The sequence below is a fragment of the Planococcus citri genome, chromosome 1 (genome assembly GCF_950023065.1).
Source record: "Planococcus citri chromosome 1, ihPlaCitr1.1, whole genome shotgun sequence".
In the NCBI taxonomy this organism is placed as follows: Eukaryota; Metazoa; Arthropoda; class Insecta; order Hemiptera; family Pseudococcidae; genus Planococcus; species Planococcus citri.
In genome coordinates this window covers 891,043-909,424 of record NC_088677.1, presented here as the reverse complement: position 1 = coordinate 909,424, position 18,382 = coordinate 891,043, and the positions used below count along the sequence as shown (strand labels likewise).

General features: G+C 38.1%; 1 protein-coding gene across 1 annotated transcript in view; it reads right to left on the bottom strand.

Annotated features, from left to right (window-relative positions):
* The window catches only part of LOC135843899 (uncharacterized), a 165,368-nt gene that overhangs the window by 44,375 nt on the left and 102,611 nt on the right, over nt 1-18,382 (bottom strand). The gene's annotated exons all lie outside the window — the stretch shown is intronic.

Genomic DNA, 18,382 nt, shown 5'->3' with positions numbered 1-18,382 from the left:
CTTTTTAATTAGTTGTATCTCTATCAAAACTGCCCTATGATCAGCCACATGTGGGTTCTCAACCTTACACCCAACTTCAACCAACACTGAACCTGCATTGAACCTCCCTTTTAAGAAGACATGATCAATACAAGAGTTTAGGTCACGAAAATACCTAGTGGGTTCATTCAATATACACTCATATCCAGAGGACTCTAATAAGTTGAGGTAACTTGCATTTTTCAAATCTCGTTCAAGAATATCAACATTCAGATCACCTGTTAGACAAACAATATCACCCAGTGTACCCAAGAGATCGCCCAACTCAGAGAGGAAAGTACCCTCTGATGCCTTGCAAAATTTATACATCCCTACAATGTCAACTTTAAATTTTGGTAAGTTTAAAACAAGACAGTTGAACGAATTGCTCGAAATTCCCAAAACGCCAACTTCAATAGAGCACTTCACATAGCATACAACACCACCAGCTGATACATTTTTCCTTTCTTCACAATATGCCTTGTATCCAACAATTTCATAATCACCCAATTCACGATTAGTAATCCATACCTCAGTTAGGATAATTATATCAAATTCTCTATCCCTAACATATTTTAAAATTTTTAGAAAATTTGCTCTTAGTGATCTAACATTTAAATTTAGCAACGTAAGGGAATTCTGTGACATACAACACACAAAATTAATATAAAATAAAGATAGAAAATAAAGTAAGTAGAGTTAAAGTATATGACACTAAATGAATAACAAGATAAGTACCACAGAGATTAATCCCTGTTGGTTTGCGTGGAGGCCTTCAACTCTCCAATGTGGCCCAGAGACATGATGTTTATTCTAGGAGATGACTTGTTTTGGACATATACAATACCATTAGCCACCCTGATATAGTCGAAACTGGATTTCAGCTGTTTCTTTGCCTCTCTGTATAGTGTTGCAGTAGCTGGAGCCAAGTGCTCATTGGCATAGATGTCCACTGACTGGGAGCCTCCAAAATGATCAGCCTTTGGTTTTACACGACGAAATTCTTGGATAATATTGCGTTTGAGCTCGCGATTCACAAACTTGACAATAAATGAGGGAGGTTTCCCATCAGCACCTCTCGTAGCTGGTAATCTATGACAATCAACGATGGCATTTCGATCAACATGCACCCCTGCAACTTCGGCCGCCTTTATTGCCACTTCATACGGATCCTCATCCTCGGAATAAGGGATGTTGGTGAAGACTACGTTGTCCTTTCTGGTATAATTTTGTAGAGCAACTACTTGAGTCGCATGGTACCAGGAATTTTGAGTCAATGAAGTAACTTCCTTTTGAAGAGTTTCACATTTAGGGCATCCGTTCGTTTCTAATTTGTGTACTCTTTCATCAATCTTTTTGATTTGCTGAGACTGTGCTGCAATTGAGTTGTTTATTTCTTCGAGCTGGTCTTTGACTGGCTTAAGATGTTCTTCGAATTTTTTGTCTATCATATTTTCCAGCATCTTCAGTAGCTCCGAGTTCCCATTACCCAGTTTACGGATTTTGCTTTGCTTTTCGGATGAACTTTCGTCCTCGGAGCTTATATCGCCATTATTACTGTTGCTATCGCCAGCAAGTGTTCTTTTATTGTCTTGGCCTTTGAGTGGGTGACCTCCGCAACCATGACATTTCCATATTACTTTATTATCAGGAGACTTTTTATACCAGGATGTTGCTGTCACTGTAGCACAACCATCCTCTTTACCGTGAAACGTTTTCGAGCAAGCACAACAAGTAATAATATAATTAGGAGCTGCATCAATTGGCTCGGAACATGTTCCGCAGGTAACTTTCATGATAGGTGATATCTTTACTGCCTATGGTAATAACAACGCAACCAATTTGACACGGAACACCAGCTGTCTTGATAAGCAGCAGCACGACAGTTGAGAGAAACGAAGATCAATAATCAACCTAACGCCATCAACTGGTTGCGGATTTCTTCGAAACTAGTCCGTTCTAACAATAATAACACGGCCTTCCTTGATAACGAATAGGGCCGAATGACTAGTCAAATTTTACGAAAAAATGCCCGAATTATGGCCAATTTAATTTAAAAAACGACATATTTCGAATCACCGAGCACATCATGAAAAGCAGAACCGGCAAAACAACACAAACATTCGAAGTTGTCAGAAAATATATCCACTTATATCACTCTTCGAAAAAGCACCCGTTATCAGTACACTATCCGCTACACTTTGCGAAATTATCGAATTGCTAATTATTTATGCACTAAAAAACGTTGAATAAACTACCGAATAGTGCATCGTCACTTAGTTTAGCTATATACAACAACTTGAGCTAAAAAATCACGTTGTATAGGAAATATACGCGAAATATTACGGAGCCTATGTTACTGCGATGAGAGAGAGAGAGAGAGAGGTTAGAGGTATATTGAAAGAATAAGATATTACATTTTTTTACGAACTATTCATACTAACTACATATTTTTTGTACAGTATACCAGTGCGCCATGGCGCGAGCGGTATAAGGGCTCTCGTTCAAATTTATAATAAATGGATTAATATAAAAAATAGATCACAGATATATCTATAACAACAGCATAAAACGAACACATCAAGTGAAAAACCACAGAGTAGTAAATAGCGAATAACTTAATAATATAACCAATAGCACAGTTACAGTTTGGTAATAGGATCAAATCAAAACAATAATATAACCAGTAGCATAGTACAGCAAAATAATATGAGCAAATCAAAATGATACAATTAGAAATCAGGAACAATCATATGCATATTACAAACTTCAAATTAGAATTAGAATTACTACAGTTCATTATTCAACTACAGCAAATTAAGCAATAGCACACAAAGAACTAAGTACATAACATGACATAAGGCAGGTAACTTTTGACAGGTGTTATAAATCAAATAAGTAGCAGTGGGTATTTCGCAAACAGATGGATGTGTAGTACTTAATAATTAGGAATCAGCAAGCAAGCTTTCTTTCAGACGTTTCTTAAAGTTTTCCACCCTACCTTTATTGCGAATTTCAGTGGGTACCTTATTATAAATTATTGGAAATTGGTAGGGTGCCTGCATGCGTGTTCTCTCATACTTCCAGTTGGGGACCTGAGCTACATTGTTCCGTGCCCTTAACCCAAGCCTACGTATATTCCCAACACCAAAAGAGTCCTTTCTCTTATGCACATAAGTCGCAGCATACAGATCATATGCCTTCTCTAGGCGAAGGATCCCCAATTTTTCAAACACTCCTTTTGTTGTATCACGCCTCTGGAGGCCAACCACATTACGAATTGCCCATTTCTGTAGAGTAATTAATGGCTGGATATGAACTTTTGCAGCTCCCCCCCACGCGACAAGACCGTACTTTAGGACTGAATCGTACAATGCAAAGTATATTTTCCTCAGGTGGAATTCGCTGAAATACCCCCTAAGGTAGAACAGTAGGAAATTTAGGCAACGTAACTTGGCTTGTAGGTATTGGGAATGAGCCTCCCATTTTAATTTCGAATCAAAAACTACCCCCAGATATTTGAATGAGTCAACTTGGCTTAATGGGCTACAGTTGCAGTTTTCCAAGCAATTTAATTTTTCGTGCAGAAAGCATTTACCGTGGAGTTTTGGGATATCGCGCAGGCAGTAGGCCATGAGTTGCGTCTTTTTCCGGTTAGGAGTTAATTTGTGAGCTGAAAACCAGCCATTTAGGAGGATCATAGCTGAGTTTATTAATTTTATCAGTTTATTTGTGGAGTAGTTACCAAAAACTGCAGCCAAGTCATCCGCAAATCCATACAGCGTACCACCAAGATCTACTTTAAAAACATCATTGAGGTAGATGAGAAACAATAGAGGACCTAAAACACTCCCTTGAGGAACACCCCTTCGTATCCCCCTACCATTACCCAAGTTTGACCCAATTTTTACACGCTGCACTCTATTGGTAAGGTATGAACTCAGCCAAGCATGGAATGTGCCACGAAAACCACAATTGAACAGTTTCTGCAGAAGTATATCAAAATCGACAGTATCAAAAGCCTTTGAGAGGTCAATGTATACCACCCCAACCTGTTTACCTTCCTCCAAGTAGGAAGTAATTTCTCTAATTTTATCAAATAGCGCATCATCAACACTTCTGTGTGGTAGAAACCCGTATTGACTTTTTCCAAAAAACGAATACTTTGTAAGGAAATTCAACATTCTGTTTTTAACTATTTTTTCAAAGACCTTTGAGATAGTAGGGAGTAGGCTTATTGGTCTATAGTTCGTAAGGTCTTGGTCACTGCCAGACTTAAGGACTGGCACTACAAGAGAGTCTTTCAGCAACCTTGGGAAGATACCCTGCTCAATGGAACGGTTGAATAGGTTTGTGAGTGGCTCTGCAAGAACTTCCGCATTTTCTTTTAAAGCACGCGCTGGTATACCATCATGACCTGTGCATGGCTTTGCTTGCAATTTCATGATATACCTAAACGTTTCAGCAGTTGTTATTTCATACATAGCAAAGCTATTGGCAAACCTGGTTTCTGGGTATTCATTGGTAATGACTTGACCATCAAATTTTGAAGAAAATTTCTCAACAACCTCGGTAAAATACTCCCCAAACACGTCCGCGATTTGTACCCCATTTGACTCTGAATCAAGTAGTTGACCACCAACCAAAATTTTTTCAACATTTTTCTTCTGACTGCACCTAACCTTTTTTATATGTGCCCAATATTTTTTAGGATCATTCCCATAGCCATCCAAGATATTTGTGTGGTACTGCCTCTTTTCCCATCTACTCTGTTGTACTACCATTTTCGAAATTTCCTCATATTGTAGTCTGATGGTATCATTATTCTGCCTCTTTAACAGCTTATACAACCTAGCTTTCTCTTGTGAGAGGTATACTAGCCTAGGTGAGGCCCATGGCTTGCGGGCTTTTGTAGATGAGGATGGATTTATGTGGGCTGTACTATTTAAAACTAATTCCTGTAATTTATTGAGAAATTTTTCCATCTGCATGTCCAACGGATCCCCGTCATCCCCCATATCCCAATTTTCCCTGCTAATTTTTTCCTTTAGCCTACCATATTGAATATATCTCATCCCTCCACCAGGCAATGACGCTTCAGCAAGATGCATATTGATCAACACTGCCCTATGATCTGATATATTGGGGTCATCAACCCCACACTCCACTTCTAACATTAGACCCGGGTTAAACCTTCCTTTCAGAAAGACGTGATCAATACAAGAATTTAAATTACGAAAATACCTAGTGGGTTCATTCAAAATACATTCATACCCAGAGGACTCCATTAAATTAAGGTAACTAGCATTTTTCAAATTCCTTTCAAGAATATCAATATTTAGATCACCTGTTAACAAAACAATATCGCCCAGTGTGCTTAAGAGATTGCCTAAATCTGACAAGAAAATGTTCTCTGGTGCCTTGCAGAATTTATACATCCCTACAATATCAATTTTAAATTTTGGCAGATTTAGAACAAGAGAATTAAACGAATTGCTAGAAGTCCCCAGAACACTAACTTCAATAGAGCATTTAACATAGCATACAACACCACCTGCCGAAACATTTTTCCTTTCTTCACAAAACGAATTATATCCACCAATTTCATAGTCATCCAATTCATGTTTAGTAATCCACACCTCTGTTAGGATAATTATATCAAATTCTTGGTTCCTGACATATGTTAAAATTTTAGGAAAATTTGCTCTTAGTGACCTAACATTTAAGTTCAATAACTTGAGATTTGATGCCATGAACAGACCTAAGAAATAAGTAATATGAGATATGCAAATAAACGTAATAAAAAAATAAAATAAATAAATAAATATAAAATACAGAAGAGTAATAAACGATGTATATGATACGGTCTAGAAACGAACCCAGGCGTCTATTTGTCCTGGTTTTGTGAATTACGCAAAATGTCACCGATTTGCGCTTCAGAGTAGATCCTAACCTGATCTGGTCCTTTCTTCGCATACACAAATCCATTCGTTGCCCTTACACGATAACCAACTCTGACCAACGACCTGGACTTCCGAAGGAGATTGCTGGTAAATGGAGCTAAATGCTCATTTGCGAAAATTTTTACATCTGAACTTCCACCAAACTGATCTGCATTGGGTTTTTTCTCACGATATCCGGACAAAATCAATCGTTTATTTTCCCTGTTTACAAATTTAACAATAAACGATGGTGGGAAATTTCCATCCATTTTGCGTTGTAATCGGTGGCAGTCAACAATATCACCGCGATCAATCTTCACACCTGCTATAGATGCCGCCTGAATAGCCACATTATATGGATCTTCCTCCTCGTTGAACGGAATGCCTGTAAATACTACACTATCTTTACGTGTGTAGTTTTTTATCGCTTCGATGTCGTTAACATTACGCCACACTTCGTTTTCCAACAGCTTGTTTCTTTCCTCAAGGTCAACTACCCGTTTTTGCAGTGATTTTAGTTCGTCAGCCTGCTTGGTCGTCTTGTCATCTAATTTTTTTAGGTGATCATGCACTGGTTTCAAGTAATTGGTAAGTTTTTCATCTAATATGTCTCTAAGGGAGCCGACTGTCACTATCTCGGAGTTGGCTATCTGCAAAAGTGAGCTGGCATCGCGGTGGACATTCTTTAAACAGGGCTGCTTCGCTCTTTCTGACACGTCCGATGCCACAGAATCGTCATCCGAATCGAGGTCCTTCCTTTTGGAGGTGGGTTTACTAACATCTGTACATTTGTGACACGTCCATTTTTCCTTTGCTTTTGCATCTTTTTTATACCAACTACTTTCTTTGACACTTGAACATCCCATGATTTTGTCATGATACGTATTTGTACAGTTACTACAGGTGATCAGATAATTGCCCCTTGCCTCCACAGGTAAATTACACTCGCCGCATTGCAAGGTATTCATATCAATTTCAGGTATCAATAACTTTATCAATCAAGATAATCACTACGAACGGATAGCTTCGGATATACTCGTCAATGAACTGATAACTGCAACACTGCCTACAATATCAGCAACGCAGCCCATTCAACACGCAACACATCAATTGGTCTGTCTGACAATTATCGAAAACGACTTGTGCACAACCGCAATCGTTTCTAGCGCTCCATACGACAATTTTCGAAGCTAAACTGTGGAATGCGAACTGGTTCGTATCAGAGCCCTGGGGATACGTGACTTCGCAAATTTGCACTAAAATATTCTCAAAAATTACGATTATTTCGTATATTCGTTCATTTTTCACGGTCACTGAATAAAAAAAACCATCTATAATTCGAAAATCGGACACCAAGAACAATATATACGAATATTTACACCAGAAGATACACAGTAAGCTCATATAATAGAGGAATCATGACCACTTCACTGATAACAGGTTGCTAATTTTACACATCACGAAAATCGCCAATAATTAAATAATAACTGTCCGAATCGCCACGATGACACAAAAATTGAATTCTTTGACACTTTATACACTCGAATAATACATTATTACTTTATAAATAGACCATGTATCGAAATAAACTCGAATTTTCCGAGGAGCTGTTGTTACCGACGAGAGAGAGAGAGAGGTTAGAGGTATATTGAAATTGTGCTTTACAAACATGATTAGATATACACCCACCCAACCTAAGCGCACAGCGCAAGGCTGGAGGGATAGGTTTACTATAAATTTAGTACATACGCCGATGCGCTATTGCGCGAGTGACATATGGCTCTCTTTATAAATAAGTTACATAGTAAATTACGCGAAATAAGCTAATATGTATAACAACATAGGCTACTTTTCAAGGGTAACAGACAACACATGAATAAAAAATAAAAAAATTATCAAATTGGACATAATCACAAAGTTATAGCGAGTGAGAATTTCTGAATAATAAACAATGCAAAATAAACTAATGGAAACATGATACATGTAACATCATACACTATGTTTTAAGGGGAATAGAGAACATATAATATAAATAAAGTATAATTCGGACATAAACACTCGAATTTTCCGAGGAGCTGTTGTTACCGACGAGAGAGAGAGAGAGAGAGAGAGAGAGAGAGAGAGAGAGAGAGAGTGATCTGAGGTTTATTGACTTCAACCTGAACAATTTTTAGTAGGTTACATTTGAAAACATATTAATATTACAAGTTGTAGGTACATATTTTTAGACTAAAACCTACACCTATGCGCCTACGGCGCGAGCGGCGAGGGGCTCTCATATCGGATTTATCAACATGTGTAAAAATAAATAAATAATTAATAAATAAACAAATAAATAATTTAACATTAAGGGAGACAAATACACTAGCTAAGATGCACAACACAGCAAATTAGGTAATTTCTGGATTCCATATACACAATATCAAGGGAGAATGCAATAATCGATTAATTTATGTAAGATTAAAGTGGACACCGGAACTAATAGGCAACCAAAGTAAAAAAATGAACAAATAATAAACATAATGAATAATTAAATACATGAATAAATTAACGAACTGGGAATTGAGGTAAGGCACAGGTAAATTCCAAGGGATATCAATAATCTGTTAAGTCAAGTAACTAGATGAACAGCTTCATAAAAAACCTAAGTAGGTGGTTAGTTCGGAGAATAAATATCTGCATATAGGAGTCCATCTAAGCTAATTGCAGAGGCAGGTAATTTTAATAAGTATTGTAGAACAAATAAAAGTAGACAAGCTTTAGACAGAGGGTTCTGCGAACATGACTAGGAATCAACCAGTAAATTTTCTTTCAGGCGTTTCTTAAAGTTTTCCACCCTTCCTTTATCGCGAATTTCAGAAGGTACCTTATTATAAATTATCGGAAATTGGTAGGGTGCTTGTAGACGCGTTTTCTCATGTTTCCACTTGGGCACCTGGGCCATGTTACCCCGCGCCCTCAACCCAGGCCTACGTATACAACCCACACCAAATTTGTTCTTTCTCTTGTGTACATAAGTGGCAGCAGCTATGTCATATGCCTTCTCTAAACGCAGAATCCCCAATTTTTCAAACACTCCTTTTGTTGTATCACGCCTCTGGAGGCCGACCACATTACGGATTGCCCATTTCTGTAGGGTAATTAATGGCTGGATATGTACTTTTGCAGCTCCTCCCCAAGCAACAATACCATACTTTAAGACTGAATCGTACAATGCGAGGTATATTTTCCTCAAGTGGAATTCACTAAAATACCCCCTAAGGTAGAACAATAGGAAATTTAGGCTACGTAATTTGGCCTGTAGGTATTGAGAATGAGCCTCCCACTTGAGTTTCGAGTCAAAAACTATCCCCAGATATTTGAATGTCTTGACTTCGCTTAATGGGCTACAGTTGCAATTTTCCAAACAATTCAACTTTTCGTGTAGAAAGCATTTATCCTGCAATTTTGGAACATCACGCATACCATAGGCCATGACTTGGGTTTTTTTCCGGTTAGGGGTCAATTTGTGAGCTGTAAACCAGACATTTAAGATGTTCAAAGCGGCGTTTATCAATTTTATCAGCTTAATTATGGAGTAGTTACCAAAAACTATAGCCAAGTCATCCGCAAATCCGTATAGTGTACCACCAAGATCTAGCTTAAAGACATCGTTAAGGTAAATGAGAAACAACAGAGGCCCTAGCACACTTCCTTGGGGAACACCTCTCTGAACCCCCTTCCCATTTCCTAACTCTGACCCAATTTTTACACGCTGCACTCTATTGGCAAGATATGAACCTAGCCAAGCATGAAAATTACCACGAAAGCCACAATTGTACAGTTTCTGCAGTAGTATCTCAAAATCAACAGTATCAAAGGCCTTTGAGAGGTCAATGTATACCACCCCAACTTGTTTACCCTCCTCCAAGTAGGCAGTAATTTCACTAATTTTATCAAATAGTGTGTCATCAACGCTTCTGTGAGGTAAAAACCCATATTGACTATTTCCAAAGAACGAGTACTTCATGAGAAAATTCAACATTCTATGTTTAATTATTTTTTCAAAGACCTTTGAGATATTAGAGAGCAAACTTATTGGTCTATAGTTAGTTAGGTTTTGATCACTGCCTGACTTGAAAACTGGCACTACAAGGGAGTCTTTCAATGACCTCGGGAAGATACCCTGCTCAAGAGAACAATTGAATATGTTTGTGAGGGGTTCTGCCAAACGTTCTGCATTTTCCTTTAAAGCTCGTACAGGTATACCATCAGGACCTGTGCATGGCTTTGTCTGCAATTTCATGATGTATCTCAATGTTTCCGCAGTTGTTATTTCATACATAGCAAAACTGTTGGCAAATCTGGTTTCTGGGTATTCGTTAGTGATAACTTGACCATCAAATTTTGAAGCAAATCCCTCGACAACATTGCTGAAATAATCCCCAAATGCATCTGCAACTTGAACCCCATCCACCTCAGCATCCAACAGTTGGCCATCAACCAAAATTTTCTTAACCTTTTTCTTCTGATTACCCCTAGTCTTTTCTATATGAGCCCAGTATTTTTTTGGATCTTTCCCATAGCCATCTAATATACCTGTGTGATACTGCCTATTTTCCCATCTACTCTGTTGTACCACCATTTTTGAAATTTCCGTATATTGTAGCCTGGTGATATCATCATTATGCCTCTTCAACAGTCTATATAACCTAGCTTTTTCTTGCGAGAGGTATACCAGCCTACGTGAAGCCCAAGGTTTGCGAGGTCTTGAAGAGGAGGATGGATTTATGTAAGCTGTACTATCCAAAACTAATCCATGTAATTTTTGGAGAAATTTTTCCATCTGCCTGTCCACAGACTCCCCATCATCATCTAAATCCCAATTTTCCCTGTCAATTTTTTCCTTTAGCCTGCCATACTGGATATACCTCATTCCCTTACCATGCAATGTTGTCTCAGAGAGTTGAATATTGATCAATACCGCCCTATGATCAGATAAATGGGGGTTCTCAACCTTACACCCCACTTCAACCAACACTAGACCTGCATTAAACCTTCCTTTCAAGAAAACATGATCGATACATGAGTTTAAATTACGAAAATACCTAGTGGGCTCATTCAACATACATTCATACCCAGAGGACTCTAATAAATTTAGATAACTAGCATTTTTCGAATTTCTTTCAAGAATATCAACATTTAGATCACCTGTTAGTAAAACAATATCCCCCAATGTACACAAGAGATCACCTAACTCTGAGAGAAAAATGCCTTCTGGTGCCTTACAAAATTTATATATCCCTACAATATCAACCTTAAATTTTGGTAAGTTCAAAACAAGTGAATTGAACGAATTGCCTGATTTTCCCAAAACACTAACTTCGATAGAGCTTTTCACATAGCATACAACACCACCTGCTGATACATTTTTTCTTTCTTCACAAAATGCCTTATATCCATGAATTTCATAATCACCCAATTCACGATTAGTAATCCAAACTTCCGTCAGGACAATTACATCAAACCCCTGGTCCCTTACATATTCTAAAATTTTAAGAAAATTTGCTCTTAGTGACCTAACATTCAAATTTAGCAATGCAAGAGAATTCTGTGACATACAACACACAAAATTTAGAGAATAAATAAAGTGAAAATAAAGTAAAATAAAATAAGGTAAGTAAAGCTAAAATATAAGACGATAAAAACGATGATATAAAATATAAGTAGCACAGAGATTATTGGTTATCCCTGTTGGCTTGAGCTGAGGCCTTCAATTCTCCAATGTGGCCCAGAGACATGATATTTATTCTTGGAGATGACTTGTTTTGGACATATACAATACCATTAGCCACCCTGATATAGTCGAAACTGGATTTCAGCTGTTTCTTCGCCTCTCTGTATAGTGTTGCAGTAGCTGGAGCCAAGTGCTCATTGGCATAGATGTCCACTGACTGGGAGCCACCAAAATGATCAGCCTTTGGTTTTAAACGACGAAATTCTTGAATAATATTACGTTTGAGCTCGCGATTCACGAACTTGACAATAAATGAGGGAGGTTTCCCATCAACACCTCTCGTAGCTGGTAATCTATGACAATCAACGATGGCATTACGATCAACATGTACCCCTGCAACTTCGGCCGCCTTTATTGCAACTGCATATGGGTCCTCATCCTCGGAATAAGGGATGTTGGTGAAAACTATGTTGTCCTTTCGGGTGTAATTTTGTAGAGCAACTACCTGAGTCGCATGGTACCAGGAATTTTGAGTCAAAGAAGTAACTTCCTTTTGAAGAGTTTCACATTTAGGGCATCCGTATTCTTTTGAGAGATCGCGAGTGGAATTTTTCGAATTTTTTCTCCGTTTTAGGCGAAAAGAAGTAGAACAGCTGAGAAGACGATGGTTCAAATCTCCTCGGAGGGAGCTCCCAAATTCTAAACCAAAAAAATAGTAGTTTATTATTCAACTAGGGAGTAAACGTGATTTTCGACGAATTTTGAGGTTTATGCCCGAGCGAAGCGAGAGAAATACTCGTAATTCAAAATCGTCGAAAATCACTCTTACTTCCTGGTTGCAGAATAATATTATATTTTTCATCAATCGTTCCTGTTTTTTGAGGCTTCGTGCGATTTAATTTGTAGGGAAGGGAGGGGAGGGTTAGAATTTTCAGAATTTTTTTCTCGTGCGAACCAACAAATAAGTCAAGTAGTCCGTCATATGACAATAGGAGTAATTGCACCCCCTCGCCGATCCTCCGGGACAGCTTTTTTCTTAAAGCGGACATCCTAAGGAACATTTTAAAGCAAACTTGCCCAAAAAAAGTTGGTCTTACTTACAAAATGGCGGCCATTTTGATTGACAGGTCAGCTGAAATCGCAGATTTTGCGTTTCAACGTAGGACTTGGATGAAGTTTTTCAAACTTTACAAAGGTAGATCAAAAGATCATGCAAAAATTTATCACCTATCAAAATTTCAAGTTTACTGCTGGTGAGTTTCAAGTCGTTTGGGAGCCTCCAGCACCTTTTTGAAAGGTTGTATGGCGTTTTTTTGGAAAATTGAAATTTCCAAAAAGCAGGTGGAAGCTTCAAAACCATTTGAAACCACCAGGTAGTTTGCGAAGTAAATTTCAGCTTGCCAATTCCATTTGATAAATTAATGTTGCGGGAATTTCATGTTTCAAAAATCTATTGGAGGCTCCAGTAATTTTCAAAAAAGTCGTTGGAGGCTCTAAAATGACTTGAACCCACCTGAAGTCGTCTTCAGAGAGTGTTAAAATTGGAATGTAGAGTAAATTTTAGCTTTCCATCTCCATTTGATGAAATTTTGTGAAAATTTGAAGTTTCAAAAATCTGCTGGAGGCTCCAGTAATTTTCAAAAAAAGTCGCTGGAGGCCCTAACATGACTTGAACCCACCTGAAGTCGTCAGTTAAAATTGTAGTGTAGAGTAAATTTCAGCCTTCCATCTCCATTTGATGAAATTTTTTGAAAATTTAATGTTTCAAAAATCTGCAGGAGGCTTCAGTAATTTTCTAAAAAGTCGCTGGAGGCCCTAAAATGACTTGAACCCATCAGAAGTCGTCTTCAGAGAGTGTTAAAATTGGAATGTAGAGTAAATTTCAGCTTTCCGTCTCCATTTGATGAAATTTTGTGAAAATTTAAAGTTTCAAAAATCTGCTCGAGGCTTCAAGAATTTTCCAAAAAACGCTGGAGGCTCCAAAACGACTTAAAATTCACCTGCAGTACTTCGTAGCGTATTGAAATTAGTTTTTAGAATAATTTTCAGCTTTACAACTCCAATTTGATCTCAGTTTGATGAAATTTTTTGAAAATTTAAAGTTTCAAAAATCTGCTGTAGGCTCCAGTATTTTTCAAAAAAGTCGCTGGAGGCTCTGAAATGACTTGAACCCACCTGAAGTCGTCTTCAGAGGGTGTTAAAATTGTAGTGTAGAGTAAATTTCAGCCTTCCATCTCCATTTGATGACATTTTTTGAAAATTTAAAGTTTCAAAAATCTGCAGGAGGCTTCAAGAATTTTCAAATAGTCGCTGGAGGCTCCAAAACGACTTGAAATTTACCTGCAGTACTTCGTAGCGTATTGAATTTTGTTTTTAGAATAAATTTCAGCTTTACAACTCCAATTTGATGGAATTTTGTGGGAATTTCGAGTTTCAAAAATCTGCTGGAGGCTCCAGAACTGCTCAAAACCGGTTGAAACCGTTTCCAATCGATTCGGGTCAATTTGGTAAAATTTTGATTTTTTCCCTCATTTTTGGCCTAAATTGGATTTTCAAAAATTCACCAAAAATCGAAAAACGCACTTCAGCACTTGAAATTTTGACAGGTGATCAATTTTTGCATGATCTTTTGATCTACCTTTGTAAAGTTTGAAAAATGTTGTGCAAGTCCTATGTTGAAACGCAAAATCTGCGATTTCCGCTGACCTGTCAATCAAAATGGCCACCATTTTGTAAGTAAGGCCAACTTTTTTTTGGGGAAGTTTGCTTTAAAATGTTCCTTAGGATGTCCTCTTTAAGAAAAAAATTGTCCCGGAGGATCGGCGGCGGGGGGGGGGGTGCAATTACTCCTATTGTCATATGCTGGACTAAAGGGACGGAGTAAAAAAATCGCAAATATTTTTTTTTCGATTTTCGGTGAATTTTTAAAAATTGCGCTCGCCGTCTCGTCTTTGAGAAAGCTACGCCTCAGAAGCATGTCAACTTCGAAGTTTGTTGATAACGTCATCGACGAGTCTCTTCGTCTATAATTTCAAACGTTTGCGTCTGAAACAACACCCCGTCCCCTGCCCCTCAAAATGATCGTACACGAAACGTAATTTAAATAGGATCATTATTTCGACCATTTAGGAAGATGAAGCAGCCGGGGCTTACGTAATTACACCGTACCATCGTATATCGCATCGCCTCGCCAGTAATTGGCCGTCATTTGACTACCAAATGCAGTACAGAGCTATGTGCAAACGATGGCGCTAGCACAGCACTTCGTTTAGCCTGGTCATCGTGTGCCCTGTGCCAAATTGCCGACCCGACGCGACGAGTTCCAAATTCTTTCATTTCGAGTATGTCTTTGTCTGCGGGGTTTGTGGTTATGGCCAAAGGCTCGATTTTTAACCGATATAGCTGCTGAAAAGGTCTGCGAAGTAGTAATGTGGGCGGTGACTTCGGTTTTGGTGCGTAATTTCCGAAAATGGTGATGGAATTGGCGAATTTATAATTTGTATCAAATGATTAAGTAAATTATTTTGTTTCCTGTGACGTGATATTGAAACAAATTCTTGGTTTTTCTGTTTGTCGTTTGTCGAATGAGGTTGGAAATTCACCGTACTTATTAGTCTCCGCATATCGATGTATCAACTTTCAAAACTGATTATATTTTCAGGCGTACTTATCAACCTCATTTTTGATTGAACTCTTTCTGTCCAAAATCAACAAGTCAAATTTAATTTTTCCATTTTTTTTGTTGTACGAGGAAGGTCGATTCATGTCAAATCAGAATTTTTCAAGTGGGTCTGGGTATTTTCTAATCCCGATACTTTTTTCAGAACTTTTCGAGTGGTATATTATTTTTTCATTGAACTTACTTTTGAGGATTCCTGGCATTAGCTAAGTTTCGGGGACTACAAATTTTTCTGATCATTCCCCTACTCGAAGTAAACTTCCTTCTCGTCAATTTTCGTTAAAATTCACAAAATTTAGATCGTTTCCGTTGGAAAAACGTACTTATATTTTTTTTTAGATCGAATCTCGAATTGTGATAAAAACAGTTTTATCGACTCTGTTCTAATGGTCTCATCCTAACGAGTAATGCGTAATTTCCTTTTGAAATGAAGTTGAACTAATGGATCCTTTCGAAAATTTGATATTTGATTTGTAAGGTAAAATGGATTGACAGATAGATGCACACACGAATAGATAAATGGACAGATAACGTAACTGGTCAGTGGTCGTTCTCGCAGGTACGTCCAGTACAATTGTACCTACTAATCTAACCAAGTAGGGGTACTCGTTAAATGCCGAATGGTTCTTCATTTGATGAACAATAACGCGTGGCAATTAAAACCAATCGATGGGTTGAAAAATAGGTCTCGTCTCGCGTTACCCTTTTTAACTATACCTACTTTCACTGTATTTTGGCAAATGTTCGTCGAAGCGCGTGAAAAATTTGCATGTCGAGTAAAATTTTTCGACTTGACGGTTGCTCATTACGGTTGGAGGCGATTCGTACAATACGTAAAACCCAAGTTTACGATTAATTATTCTCAATTTTCTAAATTTTACCAGGTGATAAATCGAATGCCAAATTTGTATGTAAAATATCTTCGATTTTTTCTACTCGTTTTCATCGATATAGGATAGAGTTCCGAGTTGGAAAATTTATTATACCCATCGTGAATATAGGAAAAAATCGGAGATTTCTAAAAAAGAGTCGAGGGTTCCATAAATGACGCGATTTGATTTCCTAAAATGTTGATAGAGTCGATCTCCTCTTCCCTCACCCCCTCCTCCCAATCATGGAGTCCATAAGGTATATTTTGGACCCCGAACATTCGAAAAATTGTCCAAGAATGGTCGCAAAATACGATTAGGCAGTTACAACTTTGTGAATCGTCTCTTCGAGACAAAAGTCGACTTTCAGATGATTTTGAAAGTTGTAACAGCCCAGTCGCATTTTTTTTTTACCATTTTTGGGTACTTTTTTTGAAAATTTTGGGCCCAAAAAATACCCTTTCGAACGCGGAGACTTTAAATTTAGCCCGAACTCCAGGAAACTCGACGTTTGTCTAAAATCCAAACTTTTAGCTGCCCAATCGCATTTTTCACTTCAGCCATTTTTGGACAATTTTTTGGAAATTTATGGCCCAAAAAAATTCCAGAAGACTCGACTCGTCTTGTGACTAGAAAAAACGATTTCAAAAGTCGTAGTTACCCGATCGCTTTTTTCGACTATTTTTGTGCAATTTTTCGAAAATTTTGGGCCCTTGAAATTTCCTTTAGGATGCAATGTGGGACCAGAATCGAATACTTACTTGATTCGCATTGGCTCACTTTGCTAAAAAAATAATCATATTTCATGAAAAATGCTGAATAAAAATCGCCTTCGAAATCAGTTCTTGTAAATTTTTAAATTCCAAAAATTGTCCAAATTCTAAAAATAAAACTTTTATAATCTCCTGGAATTTGGATTACGATGGTTTCAAGATGTGCTCTTTCGATATACTCGTATACGAGTAGTTTGGTTTCTTTCAAATCGCAAAGTATCAGCTCAAAGGGTTCTTCTGCGTAAATGTGGGTGATGAATGGGTAAGGTCGAGGTGCAACACACTGTGTATAGATATTGTATCGTAGACGAGGCGGTAGATTTTTGCAGGCTGCTGGCTTGTAAAGAGAAAATTTCAAGTTAATGCTTTTACGCTGCAACGAGTTTTTTTTTCAGCCCAGCAATCTACGAGCGAGGGTAATGGTTTTTAATCGGGTTAACAAAGTGGTAAGCGAATTACATCGGCGACGATGAGATGACATTTTGGGTATCAAATGGCTGGCTGGCTGGTGGCTGGTGGCTGCTGCGTTGAATAATTGGTCAAACGAGCGTATTACGCGCTCGATTCGAGAGTAATTACAAACGTAGCCCGGCCAGCTTATCACCCCTAAGTACATGTAACCGCGATGCTCTTTTTTACCCCTGCCCCGTGCGGGGTGATACTCCATCTACTCGTACCTACGCATGTGCTTATCTTTGCCCACATACATACATATCTTGATCGAGTTGCGAGAACGCGAAACAGCTGCAAGTAAAGCAAAGGCACAGGTAAAGGCAAAGGCAAAGGCTAGGTGAGGAGCTTATAATTAATTTTTTCCACTGCCCCGGTCTTAGCCGCCTTTAAATCGTACTTATCGAATAATCTTCGCGAGAACCTCGGTCGTTTCTAATTCTCGTCGAGAGAAGAAAAATAAAAATAGAAAGAAGAAGAAAAAAAAAAGCGCTGGAAAATCCACTTTGATAGCTTTTTCATTTCTATATAAGTTACATTAGACGGAGAAGGGACGAGGGTGAGGGCGAGTGCGAGTGCTATTCGCAATTCGCAAATGAAAAAAACGACCGTTGATTAAATGAAAACTTTTGCTTCGCCAAGATCAAAACGAGCGAACGAAGAAGCGAACGAACTAATATAGAGTGAGAGTGCGAGAGCGAGAAGTAACGAGGAAAAGAGGAAAAGCCCTTATCGAATGAAACGTAGCTAAAAAAAAAATTCAATAAAAGAGTTATTTTGGGTTTTTGTCTTAACACGCGAACCAACGAGGATAATTATTTTCCGAATCTAATATTTTCTTTTCGTTTGGCAAATAGATGGGGAAAAAGAGTGAAGAAAAAAAAAACGTCGCTATCGCGTTCGGCGAGTCCACTTCGCTGCAAATAAATCACGTC